Source organism: Vespa mandarinia, chromosome 15 (genome assembly GCF_050613455.1).
Source record: "Vespa mandarinia isolate Hongniang chromosome 15, ASM5061345v1, whole genome shotgun sequence".
Taxonomy (NCBI): Eukaryota; Metazoa; Arthropoda; class Insecta; order Hymenoptera; family Vespidae; genus Vespa; species Vespa mandarinia.
In genome coordinates, this window is record NC_140824.1 from 2,285,001 (window position 1) to 2,297,500 (window position 12,500).

Sequence of the window (12,500 nt, forward strand, 5' to 3'; positions counted from 1 at the left end):
ACGACTGATGGATCACCTTTTTTTTATATTTTCGGCAAAAAGTCGAAGATATAAAAAAAAGTATTTTTTGCATCAGAATAAACCAAAGAAATATTTAGGTGGTCTTACTTAAAAGGATCAGTAATCTTATCAATGCGATACATATATTCGGTGTCTATTTTAAAGGTGATACAAATTTTGTAAAGTGAGATATAGGAAGTAACGAAACTGGCAGATTGGTGTCGTACATGGAACGAGGAAACTGGTAAGACGTTTCGTGTATCTACATACAAACAAGATCTCTGATGGTAAGACTGCCTAAGGTTGACAGCTGTCTGAGAGTTTTCACCGCGACGACGACGACAACGACGAAGACGACGACGACGTCGAAGACGAAAACGACGACAACGAAGACGACGACGATGAAGACGACGACGACGGTGTTATCTCCATAGCTGGATCAATTTCCTGGATCCTTTTCGTGCAAGAAGGACAAGATCCTCTAGGTTCTACACCACGTTATCGGAAATTCTTCTCTTTCCTCTATCGTCTCACCAACCTATATAGATTCGAGAGTACACACGTACACACATTTTGATTTGCTCAGGAGATGAAAGGGAGCGAGATAGATCGAAGACACAAAGACGTTTTCCAAGAACTAGAAAGAATTTAGAAAGAGGTAAAGAAGTAATAGATATGTACACGAATTTATTTTCAAATTTAATTGTATCTTTTTTATAGTTATTATTATTATTATTATTATTATTTTCAATGTTTCATTTTGAATATTATTTATATTGACTTTTTGATATTTTAAATTGTTTATTTTATAGAAATTATTGAATTATTCAATTAGTATATTCATTTGATATTTTTTTATAATTTATTTTCTCTTCAAAAAATGAGTATAAAAAGGGACGATAAAAATAAAATTAATTACACAATTATTACAAACGAATCCAATTCCAGATATGGGATCACAGACAAAAAGGAAAAGGATCTTAATTGAATGTTGATCAATTTTACTTGCGCTCTTAGAAATATTCAATAATTTCGTGTTGACGTGTCCCAGGAAAGCATATTAACACGTCGACTACGTTTGGAACGTAATCTACAAGTTATGCATCTCGCATCTAATTTATTTTCCATTCCGCTCTAGTTTCTCTTAGTAGAACATGTCATCATCAGTGCTAGATCTTATCTTAAGAATCGTATTCCGGTTTTAGGTGAAACATATGCTGAGGAATAGCTGGTTGCCTTGGATGCCTAATTCAAGAACGAACGTTGCCATTAGTGGTCGAGTGCATTCGTGTTTGTGAAAATTTAAGCCAAAAAAAGAGAAACTAAGAAACTGAGAAAAATAGAGAGCGAAAGAGGTACGTGGGGAAAAAAAGAAATGGAAAAAGAATGGAATTCGTCGAGAAGTGGTAAGAGGAGAATGAGAGTCTGTATGTGTGTGTGTGTGTGTGTGTGAGAGAGAGAGAGAGAGAGGGGGTCATGGACTGAAAGAACGAAGGAAAACAAACGTAATAAGATAGGCGAAGGGAGGAAGTGCGAATGCACGGAAAACAGAAACTGTGATGGTAAGATAAAGGGGTTGAGGGGAATATCGAGAGGGAGAGAGAGGGAGATAAAGAGAGAAAGAGATGCAAGACGAGGTGGAAGGATTGGAAAACGTAGAAAAGGACAGAAATACCTTATAGATGGAAAGAGAGAAAGAAAAAGCAGGGTAGCAAGGAAGAGAGAGAGAGAGAGAGACAGAAAGAGAGAGAGAAAGATAGATAGATAGATAGATAAAGACAGATAGATAGAGAGAGAGAGAGAGAGAGAGAGAGAAGAAAGAGAGAGAGAACAAGAAGGGCTTGGGAGATGGAGAGCTCTCAGCAAATTGGAGAGCCCTGGCCTTTTCTATTGCATGCCCGTTTCCATTCGCACGGAAACATCGGGGTCCCGCTCTCGTCTTTCTCTCTTTCCTCCCATCACTCCCACTCTTTTCTTCCTCACCGTTTCTCGCTACTTTCGTTACTTCTCTCTTCATCTTTCTTTCTTTCTTTCTTTCTCTTACTTAGCTAGGATCCCTCTTTCTTTCTCTCTCTTTCTCTTTCTCTTTTTCCTTCTCTCTTTAGAAGTAAGAGCCTGGTCTTGCAACGAGGGTCACTTATCGTCGCGACCATCTGCGAGTATCGTCCACAGTCAGCGTACTGTCGGTCTGAAGTATGTGCCGACTCCAGTGCCATCCGATAAGGCTTTTCGTATCAGCGTGCTAAGAGAAAAAAAAGTTTCCTCTCGTTGCGGTCACGCTTACTTCTCGCCCTCTTTTATTTTCTTGTCTCCTTTCCTCTTTTTCTTTTTCTTTTTTTTTTTTTTTTTTTTTTTTGACTATTACACTATTCTTTATTTTTCTCGTTAACTTTTCTTTTTTTTTTTTTTTTTTTCTTTTTTTTTTGAAAAACTTCGAATACGTACATAGATATGTACATATATATATATATATATATATATATATATATAATTTTAAGTAGATACGGTCTTATACACAGACGCTTTTGTTCTTTGATCGCCTGAATGAATAGGCGATCGTAGATTGTGAACAAAAATTTTCTTTCATTTTCACTCCCATACTCTCTCTATCTTTCTTTCTTTTCTTTCCTTTTCTTTCCTTTTCTTTTTTCTTTATTCTCTTTTTTTTCTTTGTTTTCTTTTTTCTTTGTTTTTTTTTCTTTGTTTTTTTTTTTTTTTTTTTTTTATTTGCAGGGAGAAGCAGGTTTTTTTTTCTATACTCTTTCTCTCTTTCTTAGAAAGAGAACTCTTTTCTTCTTTCGATGGTACCTCTACCACACGGCCCATCCTCTTCCACCCGCCCCTGCCACCCTCCCCCGCTCTACCCTCCCTCCCACCGTTCCTTCCTTCCTATCTACCTTTTCTTTTTCACCTGAAACTCTTAGACTCAACACGCTTTCGCTTTTATCTAGGTCCAAGGAGTGTAACGTTCTATTGTAGAGGAAAGGTAGTAAGCATAGTCTCCGCGTCTACTTTGAACCATTCTTGAATCGAAAGGCGAAATCGATATTACTTCTTCTTCTTCTTCTTCTTTTTCTTCTTCGTCGTTGTCGTCATCTTCTTCTTCTTCTTCTTCTTCTTCTTCTTCTTCTTCAAGAACATCAGCGGCGAGTGGCTCCTACTGTCTTCTCGCCACTGTCTTCATTAAGTGTCCCGGCTGCTTCGGCTAAATGAGTTAGTCAGGTTCTGCTCTTTGGTCCCGAACCTTGATTGCTTCGAAGGCGTTTTCCTTTTTCTTCACTGAAACTACTTCATGTTCTCAGGCCAAGATATCCTTTGTCGTGGCTCAACGCATCAGTCAAAGTAACTATTCCGTTTCTCTCGTAAGGACCTTTCACCTTCTTCTCTCTCTCTCTCTCTCTCTTTTTCTCTTTCTCTCTTATTCCCTATCTCTATCTCTCTTCTGTTCTATATTGAATAGGAACACTCCTACCAATAGAATTTTGGGAATCGTTCGATTGGATCTTACAGTCTAATAGCGATTCTCTCTTCTCGAGATACTTTTTCGAAAGCTAGAGAAATTAATTAAAACGCCGCAACTCGGATCACTGCACCTGCCTTTTAATTGATCTCTCACTCTTTCTTTCTCTCAGCGCGAGTATTACTTTCCCTCTCCTCCTCCTTCTCCTCCTCCTCCCCTCTACTCCTCCTCCTCCTTTTCCTCTTTTTCAACTTCTACTCTTCCTCCGTTAATCTCTTGTTTTTCTTTTGTATCGACTCAAATTTTCCATTATTTGTTCGTTCAAGAATTTCAATCCGTGACTTTTCAAATCGTTTCGCGGACTCTTTCGTTGAAACTAATTCTAAATCGATGATGTATTAACCCATTAATTCTATAAGGTATATTTTTAAAATATATACATGTATATATATATATATATGTTTGTGTGGCAAAAATTTAAAAAAAAATGACGAAGTATACTCGTCAAACCCACAGCATACGCAGTTGTTGTAAAATTGAATTAAATACTAACGCAATGATAGTTAGTTTTCTTCCCTTTTTTTCTTTCTTTCTTTCTCTCTCTTTTTTTTTTTTTTTTTTTTTTTTTTTTCTGTAAAATCAATCACCTTATGGCTCAAATTCATCGATATTGTTAACGATACTTGATCCCATTAATTTTATTTGAAAAAAGTTATTAACTTTCGCTTTTAATTTGAATTAACATTTTTTTTGTAAGGATTAAAGAATATTCGTAAATCTAAGAGAATTCCAAATACTTTCAGAGACAATGTTCAGGCGATTTTCCTCGGCTGTCTTCAGAAAAAAATAAAAAAAAAAAAAAAAAGAAAAGAAAGAAAAAAGTAATGTGTCAGAATAAATATATTTAAGGATTTTGCTATCACAATGTTGAAACGTTCACGTCGAATAAAATCGTTTGTTCTTCTTCTATTTTAAAGATCGCCCAGGTGGACAGTAAATACTCTTAGATCGCAGAGAAACATCCTTTGAGGTGTCGTTCTACTTTTTCAATAGGAAAAGGGTTGACAAACTTGTCCTATTTGTTATTACCCTACGTTCTTTCCTTGTTGTACATCGTAATACTCTACTCTTATATCTACGTTTTTCCTTCCCGTGAAACTTCAATATTTGCCTTAGTAACGACGTAGAAGAATTTTTATTTGCTTCATAAAAAGAAAAGAAAAAGAAAAGGCAAAAAAGAAGAAGAAGAAGAAGAAGGGAGAGTAAGAAAGAGAGAGCGAGAGAGAGAGAGAGAGAGAGAGAGAAAGAGAAAGAAAGAAAAAAAAAAAAGAAAGAAATAAGGGCCACCTCTCTGTACGTTTTTAAGGTAGAGAAAATAAACTTGGAATGCTTATCGGATAAAATCGAGGAAGCGTACCGTAGTACCTGCTCGAAGGATGATGCTAGATCTTTAATGTTTGTAAGTTCGGTGAGAGAGGCTAAATTGAGAGGGGTTAAGAGGACAGGCGGGAGAGAAAGAGAGAGAGAGAGAGAGAGAGAGAATGGAAGAGGGAAGAAGAGAGTTAGGGCGGTAGGTTAAGCTTTGTAAGAAAGTTTGCTAGTAGTAAAACCAAGTTGAAATTAAATTATGAATTTTCTTATTATCCGACAAATATGGCAAACGATGCATCTTCTTTGACGCTTTTGATCTTGTTAATGGTTTTCATTCAGCAATGTTTCATAACTTTAAGACTTTTGAAAAATGTTATTCGACCAACGATCAAGTTTATATCTTATTGCAATTTTTCTATCAGAGATTTTTCTCTCGTCCTTTATATATGTGTATTACCTACACACACACACACACAAAATATACTTGATGCATCTTCGAGAAAATTAATTGTGTTTACTTTGGATCAGGAAGTTCACGATCTTAATGATTTTCAGAAGTGATCAGAGAATTTACTTCTTCTTCTTCTTCTTCTTCTACCTCTTTTTTTTCTTCTTATTTTTCTTCTTCTTTTTCTTGATATTCGAATGATCTAAATGACGAATAATCTTGTAAAATCTGTTATCATACTTTTTCCGAACTACATATCAATCAAATGTAAAGACAATGTGCATCGATCTTTATCTTAGCTGCAATTTTCTTTTCGATTGAAAAGTAAAGGATAGAAACAGAAAAGTAGTATTTTTACGTATCTACCATCGAAAGAAATAAAAACAAAAGAGAGAGAGAGAGAGAGAGAGAGAGAGAGAGTGTGTGTAGAAACTGAACTGGCATGGTTTGAAAGCTTTGGCAAAAAAATTAAGAACAACGTCATTCCTAAAACAGACGACAGATCATTCGAAGAGTCGTAGTAGTGTCTAGTCTACGATGCAACGTATCCACTTCCTCGCTACGCTACATTTCTCTGATTTCGTATCCCGTGTATCCCATAGGAATTCTATGCGCACAACGTTCGTTCTTATTTACTCTTGACTCTCGACCCATCGTCATCAAGATCTTACCATTGCGGCGATTTCGTATCGCACGACTGAATCCGTTCCTGTTATTCGAAAATTTATCTTTCACGTACATTCTAACTATATTTAGTAAGTTGATTAAATAATGGAACGAGAATCGTCCGGGTTTGAAAATTTATGTAAGCTTTTTCTAAACGACCGATATAAAATCAAATTTAGGATAAATAAAACATAAGAAATTGAATATATCATTTCGCGATTGGATATTACTCAGTAATATAGAGAACGATTATTTACATTAAAGTTAAGTAATCAATCGTAAATCAATCATATTCAAACTTTTAAATCTATCGATTAACATATTAACGTTTATTAATTTGTTATATTTATCTAACGTAAGCAAACAATTTGCGTTCTATATTTCGAAAATTGCATTTTATATGTCTACATTTCGAAATCAGATTAAATCGTATACAGGAAGGATTATTTCCAGTTGATAATGTCTTCTACCGTGTGAAGTGATTTTTACGAGGGAATAAAAGTAAAAGAGAGATAGATATAGATAGATAGATAAATAGATAGATACATAGATAGATACATAGATAGAGAGAAAGAGAGAGAGAGAGAGAGAGAGAGAGAGAGACTAGATATCGCACGTTTCCGATGCAATGCGTGTTCCTTTAGATCGTCGTAAATGCAATGGATAGGATTGGAAGATTCTGGGAGAAGATGGTACGATCTTGAGGTCGAGACTAAATCTTATCCGTAGGGAAGGAAACTCGCTTCGGATTCCAAAAGACATACTCCAGTGCGTTTGACTTAATGCTTTACACAACATCTCTCTCTCTCTCTCTCTCTCTCTCTCTCTCTCTCTTTCTCTCTCACTCTCATCCTCTCTCTAAATCTGTTATTTCCGAGACCATGATTTCTCACAATTAACATTAATAGTTACTAATCTCATTACAGTTTTATTAGATAAACAATTAACACGTTGATTGTCGAGACGTTAGTTCTTCTTTATTATATGTTCGTAAATATGTTCATATATTATATTTTGTGGAATTTAGAAATGAATAGAAAAAACAAGAAATAAAAAAATAAAATAAATAAATTAATAAATAAACAAAAGGAATTGAAATTAAGTTCATTTGAATAATAAGTGAAAAGCCATGGCAATCAAGTTATGTTATAATAAATGATTGTTTGTTGATAAATAAATCAAGTAATATTATATAATTTCAAAATAATTAATGATAATGATAACAATTATGAATATATATATATATATATATATATATATATATATATATATCCTAAGATATTATATATTTTATTATCTTCTTTCGTTTGGATCATCGAAGATGATTAAGAGTATTCGAGTGGACTGCGATTCGATTCCTAATTCGCTCAATTTCGGATGCAATTACCATGTCAACGCGGTTGGCTTATCGATCACTTCGATTCGATCACGTGAGTGACATACATGCACGCACATACACACACACACACAGACACACACACACACGCGCGCGCGTACATGCACACACACACATACACATGCACACCCACATCCACATTTACATATACATATGTATACACATGCGTACATACATTTGCCCATATATATATATATATATATATATATATATATATATATATATATATATGCATATATATGTGTATATATATATATATATATAGTAGTCTCAGTACCACTCGTGGAATTTCATTAGAATCGATTTTGTCAAGGTTCGTGACGGGTTACGATACGCTTTTGAAGAAACGTTCGAAACTCATCGATATTAGGCTCCCATGTAATCGATTCTTTATCCTACCTCGTTTATCACAGATTTCACGTAAATGATTTTCTCACGTTCGAGCTTATAAATGTCACCTGTGTGTGTATACATATATACATACATACAGCATATATGCATATATATATATACATTATGTGTATGTGTGTACGTGTACGTTTGTATTTACGTGTATGTGTGTGTGTATGTGTGTGTGCATGCGTAGGAAAGTACGGTCGATGAAGCACGTATTAAAATTCAGTATGAAACGATCCCAGCCGTGGACCACCTCCATCTCCACCTCTTTCTCCTTCTCCTCCTACTTCTCCCACTCTTCTTTTTCGTCCTACCGAATGCATCGATGGAATCAAATTTTAAAGATGCATAGCATCCATGAAAGGATCGTATTCCATTGAATCCCGAATTCTCCGGGCTGGAAGTTCCGCGTCCCGTGCGAGTATAACTTTTACGGCATTATCGATGAGGGTAATTCCGTGTCCCGAAAACCATATCGTGTTTGTGCAAAACTTTTGATCGTATATATATATATACATAATATATATATATATATATACATACACGCACACGCACATACGTACACGTATATATCAAGAGTTAGAAAGGATATGAGAGAAAGAGATGGAGAGAAAGAGAGAGAGAGAGAGAGAGAGAGAGAGAGAGAGAGAGAGAGAGAGATAGAGAGAGATTTACGTTTAAGTTGCTCACAGAAGCGTGTAGATCGGAACAAGAGATCGATATCAAACTTTCCACAACGCAACTTCGACGCGTAACGAGGCACGACGTTAACGTGAGAGAGAGACAGAGTGAGAGAGGAGGGGATAGGTGGTGGAGATAGAGAGGCAGAGAAGTAGAGATAGAGATGGATAGAGATAGTAGGATGGGTTGAGGGGAAAGATCCCAAAGTGGATTGCCCGTGATTCATGCATTGATGATTGGTGCAATTGTCATGTCAACGAGTGGCTTCACGGTCGCTTTGATTCACTCCCGTCACGAAACTATGGAATTCCATTACCTATGAACTCATCCTCCCTTCTACCTCTCCCTTTTCTCCTCTATTCTGTTCTCTTCTGTTCTCTTTTCTTCTCTATCACTAACCTCCCTCATCCCTTCTACTCACATTCTTCTCTTATTGCATGTCATCCTTTCGTCTGGACGAGAAGCACTTATACAATACTTAGTCGAATGTCGTACGTTTGTTCATTGAATCGTATGAAATTATTCTCCTTTATTTCTTTTTTTTTTTTTTTTTTTTTCTTTTTTTGATTTCATTTAAATCTTTGTAAGATTGTTTAATATATATATATATATATGTGTATTATATCCGGATATCCGGGCGTACGTTTGTTTGAAATCTTTGATTAAATTCATATTAGATTCATACGTATGTATGTGTATATTTGCAAGAATTTTGTATTTAAATTAACAACAGTACTACGTTTTAATTTATCTTTTTTAATTCTTTTTTTTTTTTTTATTTATTTTTTCTTTTTTTTTATTTTTTTTATTTCCGTTTCTCTGGAAAATTGTAATACATATCATTTAAGAATGAATCTTTAATTAAATTAATAATGTTTCGTTTTCTTTTATAGATTCGACGAATGGTGCTTATACGATGATTCATGATTTATCGATCAAGAGTATTATAGCTTTGTATTGATCAATGAAAAATTCTCAATATCGAGCAACCTATCAAAGGAAATCGTGTGTTACTGGTTGGTTACATGGAACATATTTGCTGAAATTTGTCCTGGTTACTGGCAAATGCATCGCTTGTTATCCTATTATCTGGATTATGGTGCGTTATGTGGAGATCTGGTAAGTGGTCCATACGGCAGATTATATCACATTATGATGATCGCCAACGAATACATTAGAATGATTTGCTTTAAATATATATAGATCAACGATCATCTTCTTTCATCTCTTATACTTTCTCCTTTATCTATCTCTCTCTCTTTCTCTCTCTCTCTCTTTCTCTCTCTCTCTCTTTCTCTCTCTCTCTCTCTCTCTCTATTTCTATCTATCTCTCTCTCCTCTCCTTCTCCTCTCTATCTCGTTCTATTAATATATAGCTATAAATTAGCATCGATTCTATTACGAGATGCAATCGGGGAAGTTTATTAGATGGGAAATAACTTCGCGTTAGTAGGACGTGTACGATCAATTTGGAAGATAGGTACTAAACTGCTTTACGATTTAATGATATTTGCTTCAATTAAAATTATTAACTATTTTATTGTTAATCAAAACAAACGAATAAAGTGTCGTAATAATTTATATATTGTATATCTTATAAAATAGACTTTACAAAAAATGTATACAAGTTTGTCTATATACAGGGGGTTCTTCTTTATATATACAATATAGAATACTTTCAGGGGCTCTATTTGCATATAAGGTAGCCTACTTTCCGGGATTACTTATACATATAAATGTGGCTTATCTCCGGGGACATGTTTCAAACATTTTTTTTTTTTTTTTTTTTTTTTTAAATATTCACCTGCTAAAAATAAAACTAATAATTCGACATTCTATCGGGTCTAGTTTAATTACTTAAAATTCAAGTTTGAATTCGTCATAAAATATAATCATGGATATATAATGTTCTTAAAGACAGATAAAAATTCGACTTTCTTATCGGAAACAAGCGACAGAAGTTCGAGTTGGAAAAAGTGTCTAAAGAATGGCATGGATGGGAATGGGAAACAACAAACGGATAAGACATTCGAGGAAAAGTTTTGTCGGAAGATTCTTGTGAACGAAACAACGCGGAGTTGTACCATATCGGACTACTAGCGCATTTTCTGCCGTTGTTATGTCCTTTTGTCGTTTACAAATTAGGGCTTGTCTCTTTACAAGCTCCTATCTACGAAAACTTTCTACGGGATTACCGGTATCGTGTAAACCGTGAGACGTCTGACAGAGTATCGGATTAAAACAAATTTCCTTTACGACGATACACTTTTCCTACGTTTTACACTCAATCGTTTCTTTCTTTTCACCGTATCCTCGTAATTCTTTACAGTAATTCGCCGAAACAAATTTCTATAAATTTTCTCTATTTAGTCAAGTGATACAATTATTTCATGCTAATAATTCAAAATAATATAATATTTATATTCCTAAAGTTTTTTCTCTAATCTTGTTACTTTATAAACGTACATCACAAAAATAATTGCTTGTCGTGTATTTTTAACTTCATTTTTGTTAACATTACAAGGGAGGGAGGGGGGGGGAGAGGGAAAGAGAGAGATAGATAGATAGAGAGAGAAAGAACAGAGGAATACGCTCGTATACCTGAAAGGATCATTTCCCGGTTAAACGAAAGAGAGAACGTTACACTTTTGTACGTTTACGTACGTCCGCCTATAAATAACCGACGGCCGCTTTCCGGACAGTCTTGTTAACGTAAAAAGAGCTAGCGAAATGGTCACTGTACCGACGGACGACCGACCCTTGTAAAAAAAAAAAAAAGAAAAAAGAAAAAAGAAACAACAACTAGAGAAACAGAGAGAAAAAGAGAAAGACAGTGAAAGACAGGCAGACAGACGGAGAAAGAAAGAGAGAGAGAGAGAGAGAGACTAAAAAGAAAAAAAATTGGCGAGTAGGTTTGAAACCGAGGAAAAATCGGTTAGGTGAGAATATATAAATTTGCGTGCGTGTACGAAATGTGGACGATAAAATTTTTGTCATTCTCGAATGGGTCCGGTGCGTTTTGACGCAGAGAAATGAATACCTAGGGGTGGGGGGGTCGGTGATAGTGATGGTGTTGGCGATGCTAATGGTAGTGGTAGCGGTAGCGGCGATGGTGATGGTGATGGTGATGGCAATGGTAATGGCGATGGTGGATGGAGGAAAATGTGGAAGAGGAAGAGAAAGAGGAAAGGGCGGCTTAACAGGGATGTGGAAAAATTCGTAATATTTCCTATGGATTCTACGTCGTGTGGCTGTTCACAAAATTTACGATCGATCGATCGATCTTATTTGCATTCACGTCCGGTTAACCGCCTCTGGTGTCGGCGTATCAATTTTTACGAGCCATCATCGAATACTTTTTTAAACTGTGAGTCTTGCCAGCGTGCCGAATCAAAGCAATCGTGTTTCTTTTAATGTCTCGTCTATGTATATATATATATGTAAATGTAAACGTATGTATTTTGTAGATTCTTTTTTTTATTTTTTTTATTTTTTTTCTTTTTTAACTTTTTTCTTTCTTCTTTTTTCTTCCTTTCTTTCTTTCTTGTGTTTGTTTCTTTTTTCTTTTTCCTTCTTCTTTTTTTTTTTTTTTGTTTTTTTTCTTTTTTTTTCGTCCTTTTCGCAAATTAATTGCAGACGACACAAAGCTCGATTTTTTTATATATCAAGAGAATACACGTGGGGGAAGGGGGTGGGTGGGAGGGGGAGAGCTATTCATTCACAAGATTAGAAATACTTGGAATTTCTTTAGTTCGTATTTCTGATTTTGCGAATTCGACGACATTCTCGATAGGTTTGTTCTACGTCCGTTCAACGATAAAAGCTAAAAGTTTCGTGTTTCCACGAACGTCAGGGATCTTTGGAATTCTCGAAATCCCATTAACCTGAGATTTTGTCCGGGGGAAAAAGATCGCATCAGTTCGATCGGGGCCCTTTTCTATTTCTATTCTTATCGAATCGATCGATCGGTAACTTGGTAAAAGGATTGTGTTAGATCGAATCTTATTTGCGAACTAAGAACATTAAGCGACGTAAAGAATATGATTCTATGAAAAGTTTTTAAATTGAAATCTTCCCTTTTC

General features: G+C 35.2%; 1 long non-coding RNA gene across 3 annotated transcripts in view; it reads left to right on the forward strand.

Annotated features, from left to right (window-relative positions):
- LOC118444547 (uncharacterized) overlaps positions 1–12,500 on the forward strand; it is a 30,503-nt gene that overhangs the window by 247 nt on the left and 17,756 nt on the right. For 2 of the 3 annotated variants that reach the window (XR_014983030.1, XR_014983028.1), the window contains exons 1-3: positions 1–658; positions 949–1,406; positions 9,312–9,537. The exon at positions 1–658 is cut by the window's left edge and continues 247 nt beyond it. This is a non-coding gene — a long non-coding RNA (uncharacterized LOC118444547). The remainder of the gene's footprint in view (positions 659–948; positions 1,407–9,311; positions 9,538–12,500) is intronic. The other variant, XR_014983029.1, reaches the window with a different exon arrangement.